The following is a 17,384-nucleotide window of genomic DNA, read 5'->3' as shown; positions in this document are numbered from 1 at the left end:
TCAACCTGCGGGAAAAATAGGCACACGGGTGAAGAACCTTATCGGTTTCTCCGCTCTGGGATAGCACGGCTCCTATCCCTGAGTCAGAGGTGTCCACTTCAACCACAAACTGGCGACCAGGATCGGGCTGCACCAAGACCGGTGCAGTCGAGAACCGGCGTTTCAACTCCCTAAACGCGGCTTCGCACCGATCCGACCAGGTGAAGGGAACTTTTGGTGAGGTCAGGGCCGTCAGTGGGCTAACTACCTGACTATACCACTTAATGAACCTTCTGTAGAAATTTGCGAAGCCGAGGAACTGTTGCAGCTTCCTACGGCTTGTAGGTTGGGGCCAGTCTCTCACCGCTGCGACCTTGGCCGGATCTGGGGCGACGGAGTTGGAGGAGATGATAAACCCCAGGAAGGACAAAGAAGTGCAGTGAAACTCACACTTCTCACCATTCACAAACAACCGGTTCTCCAACAACTGCTGCAGGACCTGACGTACATGCCGTACATGGGTCTCAGGGTCCGGAGAAAAGATGAGTATATCATCCAGATATACGAAGACAAATTGGTGCAGGAAGTCCCGCAAGACATCATTAACCAAAGCTTGGAACGTCGCGGGGGCGTTAGTGAGGCCGAACGGCATGACCAGGTACTCAAAATGACCTAACGGGGTGTTAAATGCCGTCTTCCATTCGTCTCCCTTCCGGATCCGAACTAGGTGGTATGCGTTCCTAAGATCCAACTTTGTGAAGATTTTGGCTCCATGCAGGGGGGTGAACACTGAATCCAACAAAGGCAACGGGTATCGGTTGCGAACCGTGATCTCGTTCAGCCCCCGATAATCAATGCATGGACGAAGACCGCCATCTTTTTTTCCCACAAAAAAGAAACCTGCTCCCATCGGAGAGGTGGAGTTACGGATCAGCCCGGCAGCTAAGGAGTCCCGGATGTAGGTCTCCATCGATTCGCGCTCAGGTCGGGAGAGGTTGTACAGCCTGCTGGACGGGAACTCCACGCCTGGCAACAAATCGATGGCACAATCATATGGACAGTGCGGGGGAAGAGTGAGTGCCCGATCCTTGCTAAAAACGTCAGCAAGATCGTGGTACTCAACCGGCACCGCCGACAGATTGGGGGGAACTTGGACCTGCTCCTTAGCCTGGGAACCGGGAGGAACCGAGGATCCCAAACACATCCGATGGCAGGTTTCGCTCCACTGTACCACCACCCCGGACGGCCAATCAATCCGGGGATTGTGTTTCATCATCCAGGGGAACCCCAGAATCACACGGGAGGTAGAAGGAGTCACAAAAAACTCAATCTCCTCCCTATGATTCCCTGACACTACCAGAGTTACTGGTGGTGTCTTGTGTGTGATTAAAGGGAGTAGGGTGTCATCTAGTGCTCGTACCTGCAATGGTGTAGGTAGCGCCACCAGAGGGAGCCCTACCTCCCTGGCCCATCTGCTGTCTAACAGATTCCCTTCTGACCCTGTGTCTACCAGTGCTGGGGCCTGAAGGGTTAAATCCCCACTAAGGATTGTAACTGGGAGTCGTGCGGCAATATGTGTGTGTCCAACGTGAATTTTTTGGCCCACCCTAAGCCCAGTCTCTAGGGGCGGGCGTTGGTGTTTAACCATTCGGGGCAATCGCTCAATTGATGCTCCATTGAGCCACAAACAAAACACGCCCCGCGTGGAAACCTCCTCTGTCTATTAGGTGGTCTAAATGTGGCCCTGCTCGTGTCCATAGCTTCATCAGCAGGGGGAGCTGTCGCCCCACAGAACGTAGAGGCCAGGGAGCGTGGGAAGGGCGGACCTTTCTCGGACCCGGAAGGAAGAGGGACGGCGCGCGCCCGGCCACGTCCTTCGTCTCGTTCCCGACGGCGTTCCTCCAGCCGATTGTCTAACCGTATAACGAGATCAATAAGCCCATCTAATTCCCGCGGTTCATCCTTGGCCACTAGGTGCTCCTTTAGGACTGACGACAGTCCGTTTACAAAGGCGGCGCGGAGCGCAGCGTTATTCCAGCCGGACCTCGCAGCCGCGATGCGTAAGTCGACTGCATAAGCGGCTGCACTCCGGCGTCCCTGTCTCATCGACAGCAGCACGGTTGAAGCGGTCTCTCCTCTGTTAGGGTGATCAAACACAGTTCTGAACTCCCTCACAAACCCAGTGTATGTGTGAAGGAGCCATGAATTTTGCTCCCAAAGCGCCGTAGCCCAAGCGCGTGCCTCTCCCCGAAGCAGAGTGATCACATAAGCTATTTTGCTTGCGTCTGACGCGTACATGATGGGACGTTGTGCGAAGACGAGCGAACACTGCATAAGAAAGTCCGCGCACGTCTCCACACAACCTCCGTACTGTACGGCTTATGTATGCTTCAGGGGATTGTGGGAGGGGTTGTTGAACCACCACTGGAACATTAATATCTAGCACAGGATCGACAGGAGGAGGAGCTGCAGCAGCGCCCTGAGCGCTCGCCGCCACTTGCGCGGAGAGAGCCTCCACCCTACGGTTCAGGATGATGTTTTGCTCAGCTATTTGATCCATTCGAGCCGTAAAGGCGGTGAGAATATGCTGTAGCTCACCAATCACGTCTCCTGCAGATGCCTGCGTTCCCTGCTCTCCCATTGGTTGTTCAACAGCCTGGTGACGCCCCTCGGAGTCCATGACGCTGGCCGAGATATCCTGTTGGGAAAGTGTAGTGACTCGGACCCACAACAGGGGGCGTAAATGAACGGACAATGGAAGGAGACAAATTATAACACTTTACTATTGTGAATGTCACAACCAAACACAGCAGATTCAGAATGTGCAACAGTCAATTAATAAAGGTGTCGTGTGGGCAGGCTCGACGATAGGAGACGCCCGTCTGGAAACGAACCGGAACCACACGATTTCCACCGCCACCTGAACCCGAGGAATACTGGAGCCGCCAAGTCCCGGAGTCCCCAGGTGGCCACCTTCCCGGCGTGTCGGATCTGGTACTGCTGGCAGAAAGCAAAAGACAGTCAAAGGGTGGGTGTGTGAACACCCAGTAACAATGGTGGGAATGCCACCTCCACCTCTCACTCAACACGTTGCAGCGGTCTCAGATGAAAAGGAGCGCCGTCTTGCACAGCCTCCGCAAAAACGACCGGTTCTCCTGCAAACACTCACAATAACAGATTTATAAATCTCACAAAAAGGCTGAGAGTATTACCTCCACATGAAGATGATATCTCGGCAGTTTGGTGGAGGTGTCTTCCTGCTTTTATACCAGATGTGATGATTAGTGACAGCTGTCACAGATGATGGGTGACAGCTGTCACCACGGCTTGTTCCTGAGGCGGCAGCGCCCTCTCGTGCCTGAAGCCCGCACTTCAGGCAGGGCGCCTTCTGGTGGTGGGCCAGCAGTACCTCCTCTTCAGCAGCCCACACAACAGAAATGCTTGGTAAAATGCTTATTGGTCTATAGTTTTCTGGTTTTGTGTTGTCACCTGCCTTAAATATTGGTATATCCCTAGCAAAATTCCATGTTTTTGGCACTATACTGTATTTGATGGATAAATTGATTAGATGTGCAATTGAATTTGCAAAAGCTTCTTTATGAGTTTTAAGGAAATGTGTGGAAAGACCAAAACTGTCAATGGCTTTTGAGTTTTTAAGGGAAGTTATTATTTTTAAAACAGCTGGCACTGTTATTTCCTGTATATTAAATATTGGTTTACTGTAATCTATGGAATTGTGTAAAATATCTTGACATTTTAATTGCATTGTTAATTCTTCAGTTGACTGAATAAAAAATGTATTGAAACAATCTACAATTGTATCCAACTTGGTAATCAATGTGCCGTCTATCATAAGCTTAATGTCTCTAGTGTTATTTCCCTTTTTACGTCCAGTTTAGTCATTTAGTTGTTTCCACACTAATTTTCCATTTCCATTTGCCTTATTTCTGCATATGGTTTCCGTTAAATCTCCATTTTCAACTGCATTTTTCTCCATTAAAAAAAAAGTACTTACTGGGTTTTGCATCTGAACTCTACATTTCCTCTGCCCAGTTGGAAGGAATTTGATGCTGGTACAGTTAAAATAAACCAAATGCTTTGAAACTAATTCAAAGTGAATGCACACTTTATGGAAATGTGGAAAAAGGATTCATATTGTGCTCCTTTTGTTGTCCATGGTGACAAGTTTTTACTCAGTGCTATAGGTTTTCATCATAACAGTAATGAGGGAACAGATTGCTTGTCTGACGTGTCTGACGTGATGCATGCTTTTGTTGACAGTCAAGCCGCATGTCCACTTGTGCTGAATTGACACCGGAACTTTTCGAATCCCAGAATGAACCGTCAGCCACAGGAAAAGTAGAGATAAATTTCTCCACTCAGTTTTAAACACATACAAACGGCACTTTATAAAATGGGGAGCTCTGTGAGGTGTTTCTCCATGTCCTGTGTGGTATTTGACTATTCTCTGGCATTGGCTACTCTTCTGTGGCAGTCAGGTACAGCTTCATATTTCGCAGTGACCATTCCGATCATGGCGGTTTGTGTGGATACGATATTGGTGAGCCTTAGAACTTTTCAGCCTACCCTCGTACACAGTAAATTTTGCTGAGTAAAGTATACTCTGCCAGGATAACATTTGGTCCCAGTCTAAATACAGGAAAATACACTATTATCAAGTGAATCAGCTCTGTCATCTTGTCAAATCAAATATTTCTACTCTAATAAGAGTTGATCTTACACTGTGATAGAATATATTTAACTCTGCTTGGACTGGGACCAAATGTTATAAAATTTACTGTGTACTGAGCTGGCCTTGTAAGGTCGTGGCGGCTGTGATGCAGCGCTTCATTGTCCTGCAGTATTCTCTGACTGCACAAGGACCACAAAACAGACTCTGCCCCTGTGTAACAAGGGTACAAGCCAGTGTTTCTGTCAAGGTGACATGGTATAATGCAGGGCCGCTGCTAAGGTTTTGGAGGCCCTAAGCATAACTGGTCAGGGAGGCTCCCCCACCCCCATACAAGAGAACCCCCCCCCACACACACACACACACACACACACAAGTTCTACTCAAACCGTTACTATTTATTAAAGCATTTAAGTTTATCATTTAAAGCTACATCAAATCAGCAAAGCCAACGCAACCTAGCTTAAGCAGCACCACTCAAAACAATTTAAACCTTTAACACGTACTTACCAGCAAGGGATGCACGGGCATCATCTTTTTGTTTCTTTTTCCTCCGTTTTTCAGCTCCAGACTCCTGCTGTCGCTTCATTGTTTAATTGTGGCATAGTGGCAACTTGTCGTCTCGTGTCAGAATCGAATGTGGGCTAGCAGTGCTACTTCAGTTAGGCGCAGGGTTGCCAGATTGGGTGTTTTCCCAACCAATTGGTTTGTTTAGGGCAGGGGTGGGCAATCATGTGCCATAAAGGGCCGAGACATTGCAGGTTTTCCTTGCTACCAGTCACCTTCACAGGTGATTTCATTAATGTTCAGGTGTTTATGTGCAGGGGAGAAGCTCATCAGCAACCCACCTGGTGAGGTGATTTGTTGCAAGGAAAACCTGCAGTGTCTCGGCCCTCGTTGCCCACCCCAGGTTTAGGGTAAAAATATGGCACTGGATGAGTTTTTTGTATAGAATTGCCACACACATTTTAAAAATCAGTTCAAATTGCGCAGGATTTAGTGCCTCCATGCATTTTTGAGCATTTATTGGACTGGAAATCGTCACATCTGGCAACCCTGGTTAGGCGACACAGCGACGCAAACAGGGCTGTACCATTTCAGGGAATCGGGGCGGGGGTGGATGGGGGCTTTATATTAGGCAAAAAAAACTGTTAATTTGCCCCAATTAAGTAATGGGGTAGGGGCCTACACAATGTTTAAAGACAAAAAAGATGAGCCTATTCATAAATAATTCATATTGATTTTGAAATGTAATAATCAGTGTTGCCACAGTTACTTTGAAAAAGTAATCCAATTACTGATTACTGATTACTCCTTGAAAAAGTAACTTAGTTACTTTACTGATTACTCAATTGTAAAAGTAACTGTTAGATTACTAGTTACTTTTTTAGTTACTTTCCCCAGCTGCCGACAACAACCCTCTGCCACCTCAACATGACAATGATACCTGTTTTGCCAAAACTCACTTTATAGTCACCCTTTCTTGACTTCAGTGAAAACTGTTGACAGCACTGTAACAGTAAAACTTGCAATTTCTAACCTACATTGTTTATAAATGTAACTATTAAATTCTAACATTTTTCTAACATTTACATTCTCTATAAACATTTTACTTGTTGAAATTATTATTATTATAAGTAGTATTAGTAGTTGTAGTAAAAAAAGGCTTCAAAACTGGACCTTTAATCTAGGGGTGTTGTGGAGGAGGGGGCACATCCCTGCCCCACAACCCCATTCCATCTGGATTCGCCCCTGCTTTGGCGTTTGAGCACAAAGAATGTATAACATTTATTTATGCAGAAAACATGACCAGATTTACAGATAAGAAAGTTTTATTGTGTTTTCACAAAATGTGGTCCTCAGAAAGAGAGTTTAGGTGCATTTGAGTGGAAAATAGTGTTAGTTGTTGACACGTCGCGGAGCTGTTTTTAATGAGACGATACGGAGCCGCTCAGCTCAGAATTCTAAATAAAGGAGAAAAATAAAGCATAAAAATGACTTTGTAAAGCTCAGTGCAGGTGTGCTGTTTTCATTGCGCTTTAAGAGGTGAGGACGATCATAGCTGATGAAAAGCTCACAGCTCACTTAAAGTGGGCAGTTCAGTCGAACCCCGACCTCCTGCCCACGGACCAAGTTTAATGCTGCTGTCGACCCACAATGCAAAAATAATAGTAACGCACAGTGACATGGAGAAGTAACTTTAATCTGATTACTACTCATTTGGAAAGATTAACGCATTAGATTACTCGTTACAAAAAAAAGTGGTTAGATTAGAGTAACACCGGCATCACTGGTAATTTTTCAGTCAATTGGAGGCCCTGCAAACTAGTGCAACATGGTTGGTGCCCCACGAAGGCTGCGTAGACTGCTTAAGCCGAACGGCGGCGCTGGTATAATGTGTCAAAGGCTTTTTTGACAAATCAATAAAAAGAGCTGCACAATATTTCGTGCAGTCCTGCGCCTCCATAAAGTCATTTTCAACCTTTTCAACCAGCCACGAATAAAGCGTTTTTATTACGTCTGCTTTACATCTGATTTGCAGCGGGTGCAAATCAGATGCACTGTGTTCACAGCTGGACGCCGTTCTTTGTTCTACCGGCTGCCACTCGCTCTGCAGAAAGCTGTTTGAGCCGTCTAAAAAGGTAATTATTTGACTTGTTTACATTGTCAAGGCTTGATAAAACAGTTGCATGTATTTTCCTTCTTGTCTGCAGCTGTTACAGTATTTATTCCTGTTTTTATAACAGATTTAACTTCTTGTTATAATCGTTCAGACGAGCTGCGCTCTGATGCGATCCACTGATGTCACCACTCGCCCTATTCACTGCTTCTTTACTCCAATCAACTTGTCCAAGACCAGCAAATGCTCCACAGGCTGTATATTGTTGGTGTGAATAGTGATGCAGACGGCCCATGTGTGCTTCATTTATGACCACAATGCAGATGGCGTGCACGCGCAACACGTGCATGATGCATCATAATACACCCATAATACTGCTGTGATAATCGCAATGTGTCTGATCCTTTTCCTCACTACATGCATTATACAACCGTGATTGTTCATCATATATTCGCTATACATTATTAATATATCTGTAATTCATACTGGGACATTTGTCATTTTTGGCCATTTTTGTTACGGACGACAACGGACGCCCATACTTTGTATACTCAATTCATGCGCAATTAATGTGCCCTTAGGGATTGACCTGTAGTTGTAACAATCTGGATGGTCTTTTTCTTCTTTCGTCCAGAGGACACCACATCCACAATTTCCAAAAACAATTTGAAATGTGGACTCATCAGACCACAGCACACTTTTCCACTTTGCGTCTGTCCATTTCAAATGAGCTCAGGCCCAGAGAAGGCCGAGGCGTTTCTGGATGTTGTTGATGTTTGGCTTTCACTTTTTCATGGTAGAGTTTTAACTTGCACTTGAAGCTGTAGCGACAAATTGTGTTAACTGACAAGGGTTTTCTGAAGTGTTGCTGAGCCTATGCGGTAAAATCCTTTACACAATGATGTTGGTTTTTAATGCAGTGCCACCTGAGGGATCAAAGGTCACAGGCATTCAATGTTGGTTTTCGGCCTTGCCACATACATGTAGAAAGTTCTCCAGATTCTCTAAATTTTTTGAGCTATTATGGACTGTAGATGATAGAATCCCTAGATTCCTTGCAATTGAACATTGAGAAACAGTGTTCTTAAACTGCTGGACTATTTTTTCATGCAGTTGTTCACAAAGTGGTGATCCTCGCCCCATCTTTGCTTGTGAATGGCTGAGACTTTTGGGGATGCTCCTTTTATACCCAATCATGAGTGTCCTCAGTTCCCAAACACTTACTGAGTGTTGTTAAAAGGAAAGGTGATGTAACACAGTGGTAAGCATACCACTGTCCCAACGTTTTTGGTTGAATAGGATTTGCAAATCATTGTATTCTGTTTTTATTTACATTTTACACAATGCCCCAACTTCATTGGAATTGGGGTTGTGTTTCAACACTTTTTTAAAATAAGCATTTTTCAACAACTACAATTTTTTTTTAAAACAACTTGGTATATCATTTAAATGTTTAGATATATTTGATTATATCAGAAACCATCATGCAAAAAGTTTTGTAGCCATAGCTGGTATCTTTCTTTGATTTTGAACTAATCAAAGATACAAACAGCATGTACAATTTTGGGTTTGAGGCCTTTGTGGAAGACAGATCACATTAGATTCACCAAAACTGCCACAATTTCTCAACTATACACTAATAGTTAGCCTGGCATGACCTGTTTCAAAGCTGTGAGGCATATAGGGAGCTCATTATTAACATGCAAAGTTTGTAGAAAAATTCACAAAAATTTCCAAAGGCTGTAATTTCAAACGTTTTCAAGATAAAGACCTAATATTTAGCATTTCACCCTAAGTTTGTAATGTGATTATCATATAAAAATTGACAGAATAAAGCTGAGGGGTGACCTGGGATTTTTTTTTTTTTTCAACACTGAGTGATTTCAGATGGAATGACCCAGTTGTGACTTGGTTGGGTGTGTTGAAGGCACACCCCTATGAAGGAGGGTCCAGGGGCATGACACCATTGGAAATTTTAAAAATCTAAGACAATGTGGGAAGCTAAATACTTTCTCTCTCATTGTTTTTAACACACAGTTTTTATTTAGGGAATGTCACCTCACTAGGGGGGAAGGAGCCTGAGCTTGTGCGGGAGGTTGAGAGATACCGACTAGAGATAGTCAGGCTCACGTCCACACACAGCTTAGGCTCTGGTACCCAACTCCTGAGAGGGGCTGGATGCTTCATTTTTCTGGTGTTGCCCACGGGGAGAGGCGGAGAGCTGGGGTCGCATTGCTTATTGCTCCCTAGCTTAGTCGCCATGTGTTGGAGTTCACTCCGGTGAACGAGAGGGTCATGTCCCTACGCCTTCGGGTCCGGGACAGGTCTCTCACCGTTGTCTCGGCCTACGGGCCGAGCAGCAGTGCAGAGTACCCGACCTTCCTGGAGTCCCTGGGAGGGGTACTAGATAGCGCTCCGACTGGGGACTCCATTGTTCTCCTGGGGGATTTCAACACCCACGTGGGCTGCGACAGTGAGACCTGGAGGGGGGTGATCGGGAAGCACGGCCTCCCCGATCTGAACCCGAGAGGTGTTCAGTTGTTGGACTTCTGTGCTAGTCACAGTTTGTCCATCATGAACACCATGTTTGAGCACAAGGGTGTCCATAAGTGCACGTGTCACCAGGACACCCTGAGCCGGAGGTCGATGATCGACTTTGTAGTCATATCATCCGACCTTCGGCCACATGTCTTGGACACTCGAGTGAAGAGAGGGGCAGAGCTGTCGACTGATCACCACCTGGTGGTGAGTTGGATCCGCTGGGAGGGGAGGAAGCCAGTCAGACCTGGCAGGCCCAAACGTATTGTGAGGGTCTGCTGGGAAAGAATGGCAAAACCCTCTGTCAGCAAGGTCTTCAACTCCCACCTCCGGGAGAGCTTCTCCCAGATCCCGGGGGAGGTTGGAGACATGGAGTCTGAGTAGACCATGTTCTCCACCTCCATTGTCGATGCGGCCGCTCGTAGCTGTGGTCGCAAGGCCTCTGGTGCCTGTTGCGGTGGCAATCCCTGAACCCGGTGGTGGACACCGGAAGTAAGGGATGCCGTCAAGCTGAAGAAGGAGTCCTACTTATCTTTGTTGGTAGGTGGGACCCCAGAGGCAGCTGACAGGTACCAGCAGGCCAAGCGTGCCGCAGCCCGTGCGGTCGCAGAGCCAAAAACTCGGGTCCGGGAGGAGTTCGGGGAGACTATGGAGGAGGACTATCGGTCGGCCTCGAAGAGATTCTGGCAAACCGTCCAATGCCTCAGGAGGCGGAAGCAGCTCTCCACCAGCACTGTTTACGGTGCGGGTGGGGAGCTGTTGACCCTGACTGGGGATGTTGTCGGGCGGTGGAAGGAGTACTTCGAGGATCTCCTCAATCCCATCGTCACGTCTTCCGAAGAGGAAGCAGAGACTGGAGACTCAGAGGCGGACTCATCCATTACCCAGGCCAAAGTCACCGAGGTGGTTAGAAAGCTCCTCGGTGGCAAGGCTCCTGGGGTGGATGAAATCCATCCTGAGTACCTTAAGTCTCTGGATGTTGTGGGACTGTCTTGGTTGACACGCCCCTGCAACATCGCGTGGCGATCGGGGACAGTGCCTCTGGATTGGCAGACCGGGGTGGTGGTCCCTCTGTTTAAGAAGGGGGACCGGAGGGTGTGTTCCAACTATAGTTGGATCACACTCCTCAGCCTCCCCGGTAAGGTCTATTCCAGAGTACTGGAGAAGAGAATTTGGCCGATGGTCGAACCTCGGATTCAGGAGGAGCAGTGTGGTTTTCGTCCTGGTCGTGGCACACTGGACCAGCTCTACACGCTCCATCAGGTGCTTGAGGGTTCATGGGAGTTCAACCAACCAGTCCACATGTGTTTTGTGGATCTGGAGAAGGCGTTCAAGCGTGTCCCTCGGGGCACCCTGTGGGGAGTGCTCCGGGAGTACGGGGTCCGGGGTCCTTTGCTAAGGGCTATCCGGTCCCTGTACACCACAGCAGGAGCTTGGTTCGCATTGCCGGTAATAAGTCAAACCTGTTTCCAGTGCACGTTGGACTCCGCCAGGGCTGCCCTTTGTCACCGGTTCTGTTCATTATTTTTATGGACAGAATTTCTAGGTGCAGCCAGGGTGTAGAGGGGATCTGGTTTGGGAACCACAGAATCTCGTCTCTGCTGTTTGCGGATGATGTGGTTCTGTTGGCTTCGTCAAATCAGGACCTTCAGCGTCCACTGGGGCAGTTTGCAGCCAAGTGTGAAGCGTCTGGGATGAAAATCAGCACCTCCAAATCCGAGGCCATGGTTCTCGACCGGAAAAAGGTGCTTTGCCCTCTTCACGTCGGTGGAGTGTCCTTGCCTCAAGTGGAGGAGTTTAAGTATCTCGGGGTCTTGTTCACCGCTGAGGGATGGAGCGTGAGATTGATAGAAGGATCGGTGCAGCATCTGCAGTGATGCGGTTGCTGTATCGGACCGTCATGGTGAAGAGAGAGCTGAGTAGGGGGGCAAAGCTCTCGATTTACCCCATCCCCGTAGAGACGGTGCCTGCTCCCAGACCACCAACAACCAGTAAAAATCTATTTAAGCATAAAAATTCAAAAAGAAAAAATAATATAGCACCTTCAACTGCACCACAGACTAAAACAGTTAAATGTGGTCTATTAAACATTAGGTCTCTCTTTTCTAAGTCCCTGTTAGTAAATGATATAATAATTGATCAACATAATGATTTATTCTGCCTTACAGAAACCTGGTTACAGCAGGATGAATATGTTAGTTTAAATGAGTCAACACCCCGAGTCACACTAACTGGCAGAATGCTCATAGCATGGGCCGAGGCGGAGGATTAGCAGCAATCTTCCATTCCAGAGCTGGAGGTGGCAGAGCTGAAGATGTTGTGATTCTGTTCGGGAGTGACGAGAATGGACAGGATTAGGAATGATCATATCAGAGGGACAGCGGTTTGGAGACAAAATCAGAAAGGTGAGAGTGAGATGGTTTGGACAGGTGCAGAGGAGGGGGCCAGCGTATATAGGGAGAAGGATGCTGAGGATGGAGCCGCTAGGCAGGAGGAGAAATGAGGTGTCTGGATATGCTCAGGGAGGACATGCAGGTGTTTGGCAAAGACAGAGGAAGATGCAGAGGACAGGCTGAGATGGAAATGATTAATCTCCTTGTGGTACCCCTAATGTGAGTAGCTGAAACAAAAGGAAGAAGGAAGAAAGCAGACATGTGCTTCCACACACAGTGGCTGTCACTGACCTCTGCAATGTCTCTGCCATGCTGCTTTCAGTTAACTGTTCAAGAAAAAAACATCTGTCTTTTATGAAATATTAGATAACAAGAATCTATTTACGTATCATATCAAACAAAGGGTGGGTGACCAAGTTGGTTTCAGTGCGGAAGGTTACTGGTTCAAACCCCACCCCTGCCACATTTCTCTATGTAATTAGGAGTTGCATCAGGAAGTGCATCCAGTGTAAAATTTGTGCCAAATCAAACATGCAGATCCACTTTGGATTTGCTGTGGCAGCCCTGAGTGAAAACAAGGGAGCAGCTGAAGGGACTCAAATAAATAATCTTTTCCATTCATGCAATGGATGGAATGGATGCAGTGGAACAATATTGTCATTGGTTGTCAACGCTCATTTAATGTAAATATCCTCACCATTGCACTAACTGCAGAAATACTATCAAAAGAAGTGTGTTGTGTGTCACAGTGGCTTCAAAATAATCATTTGACTTTGAATTATAAGAAGACCGTATCTGTGTGTTTTTCGATGAAGAGAAAAACAAATTAAATTTATACGAGGGCTGTCAATAAAGTAACGGTCCTTTTTATTTTTTTCAAAAACTATATGGATTTCATTCATATGTTTTTACGTCAGACATGCTTGAACCCTCGTGCGCATGCGTGAGTTTTTCCACGCCTGTCGGTGACGTCATTCGCCTGTGAGCACTCCTTGTGGGAGGAGTCATCCAGCCCCTCGTCGGAATTCCTTTGTCTGAGAAGTTGCTGAGAGACTGGCGCGTTGTTTGATCAAAATTTTTTCTAAACCTGTGAGACACATCGAAGTGGACACGGTTCGAAAAATTAAGCTGGTTTTCAGTGAAAATTTAATGGCTGATGAGAGATTTTGAGGTGATTCTGTCGCTTTAAGGACTTTTCACGGTGCGAGACGTCGCGCAGCGCTCTCAGGCGGCGTCATCAGCCTGTTCAAGCTGAAAACCTCCACATTTCAGGCTCTATTGATCCAGGACGTCGTGAGAGAACAGAGAAGTTTCAGAAGAAGTCGGTTTCAGCATTTTATCCGGATATTCCACTGTTAAAGGAGATTTTTTTAATGAAAGACGTGCGGACGGATCCGCGCGTCGGGACGCAGCCGACGCGGTGCGGCGGCACAGGAAAAACACCTCTGTGTTGATAACCATTTGTAAAATCCAGGCGGCTTTTGATGGCTTTCAGTGGAGTGAGTATATGAGAAATTGTTTAACAGGCAGGACATGTTCCAACTTGTCCTTAAGGCTTTCAACAGAGGTGTTTTTCCTGTGGCGGAGCATCGCGGCGGCTGCGTCCCGACCCGCGGACCCGTCCGCACGTCTTTCATTAAAAAAATCTCCTTTAACAGTGGAATATCCGGATAAAATGCTGAAACCGACTTCTTCTGAAACTTCTCTGTTCTCTCACGACGTCCTGGATCAATAGAGCCTGAAATGTGGAGGTTTTCAGCTTGAACAGGCTGACGACGGCGGCTGAGAGCGCTGCGCGACGTCTCGCACCGTGAAAAGTCCTTAAAGCGACAGTCTCACCTCAAAATCTCTCATCAGCCGTTAAAATTTTCACTGAAAACCAGCTTAATTTTTCGAACTGTGTCCACTTCGATGTGTCTCACAGGTTTAGAAAAAATTTTGATCAAACAACGCGCCAGTCTCTCAGCAACTTCTCAGACAAAGGAATTCCGACGAGGGGCTGGACGACTCCTCCCACAAGGAGTGCTCACAGGTGAATGACGTCACCGACAGGCGTGGAAAAACTCACGCATGCGCACGAGGGTTCAAGCATGTCTGACGTAAAAACATATGAATGAAATCCATATAGTTTTTGAAAAAAATAAAAAGGACTGTTACTTTATTGACAGCCCTCGTAGAGTAAAGATTAATGATATAGAGATTGATCATGTAGAAGAGTTAAAATTTTTGATGGCCATGTGATGAAGCAGTGCAAAACTGTCAAAATTAATTAAAGCAGCTTCCTCCTGATCAGACTGTATAACCCATTAAGGCAGCACAACAGTCTGTGCACGCTGTGATTTTCTTCCACTTATCACACCGTAGAACCATTTGGGACCAGGCTAACCACACAATACTTTGACCCTTCGAGTCATTTTATAAACAGTCCCTGATAGTAATGGATACAGAAACGTATACAGTGGCACCACTGCTTAACTAAAGAAACATGTACAGTATACGTGGTCTGTCCATAAATTAACGGTCCTTTTTATTTTTTTTTAAACTATATGGATTTCATTCATATGTTTTTACGTCAGACATGCTTGAACCCTCGTGCGCATGCATGAGTTTTTCCACGCCTGTCGATGACGTCATTCGCCTGTCATCTCGCCTGTCTATCTCGGCTTTCAGTACTTACCAGTCGAGTGAGTATAAAAGAACTTGTGGAGAGCTGGACATGTCCCAACTTGTCCTCTAACACTCCGAAACAGAGGTGTTCCTTTGTCTCGCTTCATCAGCGAATCGGTCGTGACGCGCGAAGCCTCCGCGTGGCTTTCCATGACAAAATCTCTTGTTAAAAGTGAAATCTGCCAGAAAATGGCTGATGTCCAGGTCTTGTGATAACCAGAGAAAGAGCACACGACGGTCTCGTATCCACAGAGACATCAGCTTAGAAATGATCCAGTGGTTTGTGCCGCATCATCGCAGCTCGCAGCGAGGCACACTGACCGTCCTTAAAGGGGTCCTTAAACCTGTAGTTAAAGTCCTTATTCTCTGTGAAGCCCGTAAAAGTTTTCACTGAAAGCCAGATAAATTTTTCGAATGGTTTCTAGGTGCCAGTCTCTAACAGCTTCTGAAAAAATTCTGATGGAAAAAAAGTCCTTTTCATTCCGCCATTTCCAGACAATGAAAATCCGACGAGGTGGCGGGACCACTCCTTCCACAAGGCGTGCTCACAGGCGAATGACGTCACCGACAGGCGTGGAAAAACTCACGCATGTGCACGAGGGTTCAACCATGTCTGATGTAAAAACATATGAATGAAATCCATATAGTTTTTGAAAAAAATAAAAAGGTACAATACTTTATGGACAGACCTCGTATAGTGAATTTTGACAGTTTTGTGAATGTCTCATTTTTAAAACTTATTTTTATGTGTGTAAACAACCTTGATCCAGAAATGCTCTGTCAGCTGGTAAACAGACACACCAGTGAAATAAGAATGAGGGGTGTAACAAGCAGCAAATGTGGAACAGCCAAATGCAGAACAACATTTGGACAGTCATCCTTCTCGGTAATAGGTACTAAACTCTGGAATGCATTACCACCTGAAACCAAAACAGTGACACAGCTCAAGATTTTATCACATGAGCAAAACAATAGCTGCAGCAGAAACAAGTCTGTGAACACTGTTTTTTTTATATATATTTTTGGTGTGATTTTGGAGCAGCACAGTGGATAGTGATTAGCACTGTTGCCTCACAGTGAGAAGGTCATGGGTTCAATTCCCGCCTGTGGCCTTTCTGTGTGGCACTTGCATGTTCTCCCCGTGTTTGCGTGGGTTTCCTCTGGCTGCTCCGGTTTCCTCCTACATCCAAAGACATGCAGGTTAGGTGGATTGGAATCTTTAAACTGTCCGTAGGTGTGCGAGTGGGTGTGAATGTGTTTGTTTGTCTATTTGTGGCCCTGCGACAGACTGGCGTCCTGTCCTGGGTGTATCCCGCTTCACGCTCTACGACTGCTGGGATAGGCTGCAGCCCGCCGCGAGCCTTTATTGGACTAAGCGGTTGAAGATGAGTGTGGGTGTGTGTGTGTGGTGTGATTTTTAACTTCTTTTCTTATCTGCATTGTGTTTGTGGTTTGGTCTTAATAAATATTTTATTTTATTTTCTGTTTTAACTTAGGTCTTAATCTTTTTTGTTGAAAGAGTGAAAGCCTAACCAGGGAAAGTGGTTGCATATTAGCTCTGGCTACAAACTGTATGCATGACATCATAAGAAATAAAGTTTAATGAATTTGTCCATGTTCAAGAAAAGAAAAGATAAGAAAAGAAAAAAAAAAACATCATTCATTATTTGTCCAGTCACTTGTGGGATTTTATATATATATATATACATATATATGTCTAAAGATGAGAATGCTTCAGGTACATAAATGATCTAACAAAACAAGCAAATAGCAAATTACCTTTGAAATTTACAGTAAACTACTGGCAGCTAGAGTTGCATGCACTATACTGCTATTCAACAGTATCACTTTTCTGTTATTTTACATTTTATTAATACATATGTACAGCAGCTCACAGGAGCTTACTACTGTAAAAAAAAGATTATAGTATTGTCAAATTGTTAAATTACAGTAAGTGGTGTTGGTTGCAAAAATAATTCTGCAAAAAAATAAACGAATAAATAATTAAAATAAATTAATGAAAAAATATATATTATAATAATGAAAATAAAGTAAAACATTCAGTGAGATTTAATTTGGCTATTTTGCTTGCCAGCACCACAGGATATTTGGGATCCACATATTGATTTGGCTTTTCTAACACATCTCCAGCTGTATAAGGAGAATGATAAGGCCCCCTTCACACATAGTGCGAATTTGGTCGATTTGCACATAAAGTGCACATGAAGCAGGAATTGTATGCAAAGCATGTAAAATCGTAGCTGCTTCCAACGCCTCATACACCTGTTGCTACAACTATTTGCACACACCAATGGCTGCAAGACAGAGCGTGCGCTGTGAGAGCCAACTGAACCCTCTCGCGGCAGGTGTCGGCCAAATTCCAGCTGACACACACAAACATCTAACACCCCTCACATGGTGCTTAGAAAATGTGTGGCCATTCACACTACTAACACAAAAACAGTCAGCAGACAATCACTGTCAAGCTGCATGTGAA

The 17,384-nt window shown here is 45.7% G+C and overlaps 1 long non-coding RNA gene across 1 annotated transcript; it reads left to right on the top strand.

Annotated features, from left to right (window-relative positions):
- Positions 1–9,471: 9,471 nt before the first annotated feature.
- Positions 9,472–17,055, top strand: LOC117519787. Its single transcript, XR_004563424.1, has 3 exons — positions 9,472–9,483; positions 16,131–16,135; positions 16,983–17,055. It is a non-coding gene; the product is annotated as an uncharacterized LOC117519787 (long non-coding RNA).
- The last annotated feature ends 329 nt before the right edge of the window (positions 17,056–17,384 follow it).

This window comes from Thalassophryne amazonica, chromosome 11 (genome assembly GCF_902500255.1).
Source record: "Thalassophryne amazonica chromosome 11, fThaAma1.1, whole genome shotgun sequence".
Lineage (NCBI taxonomy): Eukaryota > Metazoa > Chordata > Actinopteri > Batrachoidiformes > Batrachoididae > Thalassophryne > Thalassophryne amazonica.
This window is presented reverse-complemented; position numbering and strand designations above follow the sequence as displayed.